The 7495-nt window shown below is 47.0% G+C and overlaps 1 protein-coding gene and 1 pseudogene across 1 annotated transcript in view; both read right to left on the bottom strand.

Annotated features, from left to right (window-relative positions):
- The window catches only part of Chn2 (chimerin 2), a 270333-nt gene that overhangs the window by 151319 nt on the left and 111519 nt on the right, over positions 1-7495 (bottom strand). The window lies entirely within an intron of this gene.
- Positions 2308-3144, bottom strand: LOC114613164 (annotated as a pseudogene).

Genomic DNA, 7495 nt, shown 5'->3' on the forward strand with positions numbered 1-7495 from the left:
CACTGGCTGCACTGCATGGACCTCACTGGCTGCACTGCATGGACCTCCCTGGCTGCACTGCACGGACCTCCCTGGTTGCACTGCACGGACCTCACTGGCTGCACAGCATTAACCTCACTGGCTGCACTGCATGGACCTCACTGGTTGCACTGCATGGACCTCACTGGCTGCACTGCATTAACCTCACTGGCTGCACTGCAGGGACCTTACTGGCTGCACTGCATTGACCTCACTGGCTGCACTGTATGGACCTCACTAGTCACATCTCATTGCCTCACTAACTCTACTGCATTGACCTCACTAGCTGGTCTGTGTTGGCCTCACAAGCTGCACTGCATTGATGCCACTAGCTTCCCTGTACTGACCTCATGTGTTCACTACTTGGTCCCATCATCTCTAGCTTCCGGCTACCTTTCTCTCCGTGGGTAGCAAGGCAAGGAGAGATGCCTAGGCTTGTTGCAAGTGTTCTCATGGCAATGTGCTACAACATAGGCAGCAGATGCGGGCTTCCCTGATGCTAGTCTTAGCTATTCTCCAGGGGCTCTAGGCATCCCCTGGGTCCCAAACCCAGCTCCCTCTTGCTGCCTGTTTATCCCCACAGGCCTCTCACTGCTGAGCACACCTGGATGCTTCAAATTCCCTTGGCCCTCATCACCTGCCTACTCCTGTCATTAGACCCTTCATCAACTTCTCTTCAACACTGCATTTGATTGTGTCTTCTGTGCCCTGAGGGACCCTGGCAGGTATCTTCTGTCACCACTCGGATCATAGAAAACACTGCAGCCACACCTGAACCTGCGCGACTGCACACCTACTTTTATGGTAAACCTTTACTTACTTTTTATAGACCAGTCGAACACACTACACAAAGGGAGGGAAGGATCATTGCTATTCTGCACTTTCTCACAGCTCTGGATCTGTTCCACTCAGTACTGAAGAGAAAGCTGCAGGCCCACCAGCCAAAACAGCAAGCTGATTCCCAACTGTCACCATTGCATGAGGGTGGGTCAGACTGAGACAATGAGTAAACATTCATCCTGAGGAATTGCATTTTGTAGTAAGTGTTTATCCTACTCCAAGCACATCAGGAGATCTTGGTCTGTACCTCTGCTCTTTCTAGATGCAATCACAGAAGCTTTGAGCCCACCCTCTGTCATGCTGGGTTCTGAGCTAAGGCAAGGACTCAGTTTCATGGTCCAATTTTCTTTTCTTCATGTATTCACAGAATTGCATTTGTGAGATTCCCAAGAATTTAAACTACATGGGTGGAAATATTAAATGATTTCTGGGTTTTTCTTAAGCATTCACAAACACACACAATGTCTAAGAACACAATTTGTCTCCTCGAGGTCAACTGCTAACTAAGATTGACTTCTAAAAGCCAGTTTCACAAAGACAATCTTCAGGAACGAACTCTTATTAAATGAAATAAATAGAAATAAATAGTACCCATTCTGGGAGAGACTGTCCCAGAGACCAAGAATCTCTAGCTGTGGTAGTTTCTTGGAGTGATGGTCGATTCCCAGTACCCCCAAAACGACCCAGTGCTGGCATGAACTCCTCCAGTTCAGTAACACTGGCGCAAAGGGACCTGTTGGGTATGTATGACACTTGGACCATATCATATAAGCCAAGATTGAAGTACTTCACTATGTGACATTGGGCCATGAGGGCAGCTCACCTTGGAAAAGAGACCATCAAACATATTACATCTTGGTGTGCCTTTATGGTGTTAAGGCAGGCAGAGCCAGAATGCTCTGTTTGTTTGTTTGTTTGTTTTTTGTTTGTTTTTTTTCACTTCTGAGAGTTCATTTATAAAAAAGAAAAAAAAAAAAGAACCAAGTACAGCAGTGATTTGTGACTAAGGCCGTCGGACGGTGGGGGTGGCAGGCTTTGCCCTCTGGTGCTATGTGAACCAGGCTTCCTTGATACTGGGAGACCAAGTTCCTCCTCTTCATGATGGCCTGATGCAGGCCACTACCTGGTTTCTGAATGTTTGTTCTGCATGATGGGCCTTAGATAACGTGTTGCCCGCTCCTAGGTGTCTTGTGGTCTTGTGGGTCAGCCCACCTGCTGGATGGCCACACTGGATTCTGGAGGCATAGGCTTGAGGTGGGAAGTTACACAGGGTCCCGGGTCTGAGGCCTATGCCAGTAAGCGCTTCGTGTTTCCAGGCCCCGGTGAGAGCCAGGCCAGCAGGGGAGCAGGATACGGTAATGTTTGCTAAGCGGAAGGCTATGGTTCTACCCATCCTTCAGCCTCTGCTTCCCACTTGTCTCCCCAGCTCCCCTGCCCCTGTGGCCTGGGCTACTGAGTTGGCAAGACCCCAGGCTCCTTAATGGCAGAGTTCTCTTGGGGAATCTCAGAAATTTGTAGGAAAGTGGCCCTCATGGACTGGTAGCAAGTGTCCACAAGCTTGGTGACATCAGCATCCGTAAGGCCATTGGTAGGGACAGCATCCAGCACTTGTACCCTGATTGTTCCTGAGGTGAAGAGCTTCGTCTTGACATTGTAGAAGGAAGAAAAAGAGGAGTACACCACAGGGATGACGGGTACCTGGGCCTGGATGGCCAAGTAGAAGGCACCTTTTTAAAAGGGCAACAGGTCCCCATAGTCGTTGCGTGTACCCTCTGGATAGATCCACACTTTGAGGTTGTCCTTGACCATGAGGTTGCCCAGGTCGGCCATCACAGTCATGGCAGTTCTGGCTTGCTGGCGGTTGATGAAGTAGACACCCCCAAGGTACATGATGAGGCCCACAGGCCCTGTGAACATTAGCTCAAGCTTGGCGGTCTGTACACAGCGCTTAGGGGGTACTTCCATGAGACCCGTCATGTCCAGGATGCTCTGGTGATTAGAGATGATGACACAGGGACCATCCACCTCCAGTTTCTTCTGTCCGCTGACCTCAAAGCGAAGGCCATACACGTACTTGAAGGACCGAACAAACCAGCTGATGATGCTCATGTTATCCACGGTGCGACCGCCGTGGCACAGCAGGCAGACGATCGAGGCTGCGGCGGAGAAGGACATGCAGAGCACGCAGTAGAGACCGACCTTGGCGTAGAACCTGGCTGTGCACCTCAGCTGCACAAGCAGCAACAGCACCAGCAGCGTCGCGGTCAGCCATGGCCACGGGTCCATGGCGGCCACACCCCAGCCCCAACGGCTCCGCTGTCTGCCGCCCGCGCCCCTTTTGAGGAGCACCGAGGGTAGAGGAGAATGCTCTGTTTTAATAGGAAACGGGTTAGAACATGTGACAAAACACTACACAGGCTCTTGTGGCAACTTCATAAGCTGCTGGTGTAGGACATAAAGACATTTAGACTATGTTTGCTTTTGAGGTGTTATACTCTGGTCTGATCACAGTGTTAAAAAATAAATAAAAATCTAACTTTGTATCAATAGATGCTGAAGGTGAGACGTGTTCGGTGCGGGCCGTGGTGACTAGGGAAATTCCAGAAGAGGAACCACAGAAACTGTCAGTGGAGCCTTTGAGAAAAAAAAAATATCCTTTTTCTGAAAAGTAACAGTCTCTGTTTTAAAATGTAGCAAGAGGAAAGCATATTATCTACTTCAATCAAGCCATTTTCTTTATTGCAGAGGCTTGCCGGCCAAATAGTGTAATAGTACAATGGTTTACGGGGGACCCAAGCGATGATTGAATGCACTTATTCCTTGATAAGCTCCTGCAGATAAAGTGTGCACTCTGCATTAATTATTACCAATGTGGCAGGAAGCAAACCCAAGTCGAGAGTGGCTGGCTTTCAGAGAGATGAAGGTAGAGAAATCATGCCCTCTTTCCTCACCACTTTCTATTGATCTCCTTAGAGCAATTTCAGAAAAGTTGCAAACCAATAATTTACGCCCGATTTAAAAAAAAAAAAAAGAGCTCAAGGAAGATGGGTAATAAAAAAAATGAGAAAATATCTCTAGCTGGACCATGTTCTATCATGAAGGGCGCACTGTCCGAATGGCTGGCCATTTTTCTTGCCTTATCTGAAGGCTTAATACTGGTAAGGAAGATGAGAAGGAGTTACCCTCTTCTCTTCTGCTAGCTGTCAGGCCTTGCAATTTAGCAGGCAGACCGCTATTTCAGTCCAGCAAGCTCTGTGCAAGCAGTCCTGGAGTGTGCAGAGACTTGGACTCTACAAAGAGATGGAACCACGTGTCTCCTCCCACTCCGTTTGCTCTTACAGTCCACTGTCCAACTAATTTCGACTTATTTGGACTTGGAAAGAAACACTTCTCAGTCTGCAATGAGCAACTCCAGACAGTTGTAAAGTTGGACCAACTACAAGAAGGCTTTCCTCGGTTCACTGAAACTTCCCAGGTACTCTGTAACCCACAGTGGCTCACAGGTGACTTGGCCATCCTGAGCACCAAGACTCAAGAATTTTGGGTTGCTGCTTCAGAAATGACAGCAGCCGTTAACTTTATGGCAAATTGTTTCTTAACAAATGGTAGAACTTCTTTTTTTGTTCCCCCGCCAATGATGAAAGCAAGTCTCAACTTGCTATTTTAGGTGATTGTGAGCATGTGACCTCTTTTCTCCACAGCAGAAGGCTCAAGAGAAACAAGCCTGCTCCTTGAGATTTAGTATATAAATCAGTGTGCTGATCTGAGCCTGGACAATCTCTATTTTGCTGTTCTTTTCTCTTTTTTAATTCAGCAACAGTGTGTAATTTGAAATTCCAGGAAATGATAATAAAAGGGTGGAGGTTTTTTCCTGCCCAGTAATTATGTTCTAATATTAAAGTCATATTATGCGAAATAGAAACTACGGTTATTTGGCATTTGAGTTTCCCCTTCATACCACACGGCTGGAATAGTGGCCTCTTTGATACATTTATCTTCTTTGACTATCAATCCATATTTGTATTCACCACAGAAATACAGCCCTGGTCACACTCTCAAAGAAAATGCTTTTGCAGGGTCTCTATCTGAGTGATTTCTGGCCATTCAGACTTCACGTGGAGAGAAAAAAAAACCCACAATGCACTTGCTTGTTCCTACCCTCAAGAGAGCGAACATGCAGGGCACAGAGTCTTGTCTAAAAAAGGAAGTGTTTGCTGAAGTTGGATGGAGAATGGTCAGGCAGAAAATATGGCTTAAACCATTGCATTCTGAAGAAGACAGGGGGAGTCACCACCACAAAGCCATACAGAAACAAGGCCGCCCACCATGGGCTTGTTTTAAAGATTCGCAGCTTGAAGCAGAACCCCAGCTATAATCCCAATACTTTCAGGAGGACAGAATCAAAAGGATTGCCATGATTTTGAGACCAGCCCAAACTACAATAATTATGAGGCTAGCCAAGGGCTATGTGGCAAGCTCTCATCCAAAACAAAAACCAAACAAACTCAAACAAAACGGATTCACAGTTTGCAACATTAGAATTCCAAACACTTGAGCAGCACCACAGGCCCTAATGGGCTCTGAGCCTACAGAGCACCATTCACGTTTCCGTTCCAAACCTCTGCAGATGCTGTGCCTGACAGCGATGAGATGCTCTCCGAGGCTGTCTTCTCCGAAGACACTGATTTTTTAAAAACCTCCCCATTCCCTGCATTCTCTAGGAGTTAAAGTACGTCAATCAGGCTACAGAATGTATCAAAAATAAGTACAAATATCAAACTGTTAAGTTAACTTTAAACTTCACCGTTCAGGAAAGAAATGCTTCAAGTTGCAGGCAGCATTTAAGGCCATAAAATGGTTATTACCCTGCAGTATTTATGTAGCTCTCTAGGCTCCAGATGCATTCCAACCACTAATTACACAGCTGTCTGGCTGTCCCAATATGGGAGTTTGGTGTCATTAACCACATTACACAGGCAGAAAATAGGGACTTGAGTGGCAGGGCTCAGGTTACAGACTAAGGAAGGTAGGAAGAAGTGATTGTGATGGGAATCTGACCACACAGACACCGCCTTGTGTTTAACATACAAGGGAGCTGAATATTGGGACAGTGTGGTCAGAATCTGTCTCTCCAGCTGTTCCCGGCGGTGGTTCTGGAATGGTGGCCTATGCCAGGTCCCTTGGAGTTAGAAGCTTATTAAAACAGTCTCCTGGCCTCACCTCCAACTCCTTTCTTTCAGGTCTGGGGCAGAGCATAAGACTGTATTTCTGGAAAGTTCCCGGGTGAGGATGGAGGTCTGTGGCACTCAAGTGTGAAAGCTTTCCTCTTCACAGCAGCCTTCTTCCTCAGGCACCCCGTGGTCTGCCTCCTCCCTCTCTAGGCGTCATCTTTAGACTTTTAATCCTCATTCTTGCTTTCAAGCTGGCACATCCCTGCCCTTCAGGCACAACATGTACCACAGATAGAAAATGAGGCTGTCAGGGTGCCACTGGCATCTATGAAGATGCCTCCGCTCAACCCAAGTTGAGGTCCTTCTGTCCTTACATCTACAAATGGGCCGATGCACTACTTATTAATTAAGGGTTAGTTGAGGTCACCCACTGAGGCACCAAATGCCTTCAGGGAGTACAAGCTCATTAGTAATTATCATTAGTAATTACGTGTTTGTCCTACATCCTTCGAACACACTCTAGAGCTCTGTGAAGGGGGGATCAGGATAGAACGACAAGCCCCCACCCCTGTTCCCAAGCAGTTTCACATCTATGTTTGTACTAGATGAGGACATTACAGTCATCAGTGATGTCGGACCATGTGAGCATTTACAAAGATGTCGTCTGTTAGCGATCAACAAGGCAGCAATAAAACCTGTCTCTAGTGAAAGCTGATGGAGAAGATTCACAGCTACTTTTCCATCTGCTCTGATTTAATGGCAGAGCGAGGATGGATGTACTCCCCGGTCTCACTTCTCCTACTTCTATAGAGACATTGTTCACTTAGACACCTACAGAACAGGCCATCCCTTTTTCCCCTGAAGCAGAAGAAAGTATAGTCCATCAAGGTGACATTATTTGCAAATGAGGTCACCTGCAGATTGAAGACCATCTGAGCCAGGATAGAATCAGTGGTGGGAAGGGCTCCCCAGTTTCTCTGAAGTTGACTCGACAGGCTTGATTTACAGAAAAGGGCACAGTGGTCTGGGTACCAATGACAAGTCTGGTAATCAAACTTCTAATCCAAGGTTCTTTCTCTCAGGCCTTTTCTCACATCTTCCTTGCAAACAGGACTCCAGGATAGAACGTTCATCCCCCTCAGAATGAGGCAGGTTCAATGTTTCTCAACTTGTTGGAACAAAGGACAGCATAGTGGAGAGCTGTAGGATTTCAATCCAGCCACTAAACCATGCACAGGGCTTCCCTTATCTCTGCCTCTTTCTCACAGCTATTAGCATTTTAGTGAGGTTCACATAAAAAGCAGAAGAGACCTTGGACAGTTTGCTGTGGTTAGGACCAGATATCAGAAGTCTCCATTCAGCTGGCATCCTTGGTAGGATGCTGAGGGACTTTTAGAGGAAGACACAGTTCCTGCCTTGTTTCCAGGCTTCCCTGCTAACAGCAAAGATGACAAGGAGGAGGAGGA

This window comes from Grammomys surdaster, unplaced genomic scaffold (assembly GCF_004785775.1).
Source record: "Grammomys surdaster isolate TR1022 unplaced genomic scaffold, NIH_TR_1.0 126197, whole genome shotgun sequence".
Taxonomy (NCBI): Eukaryota; Metazoa; Chordata; class Mammalia; order Rodentia; family Muridae; genus Grammomys; species Grammomys surdaster.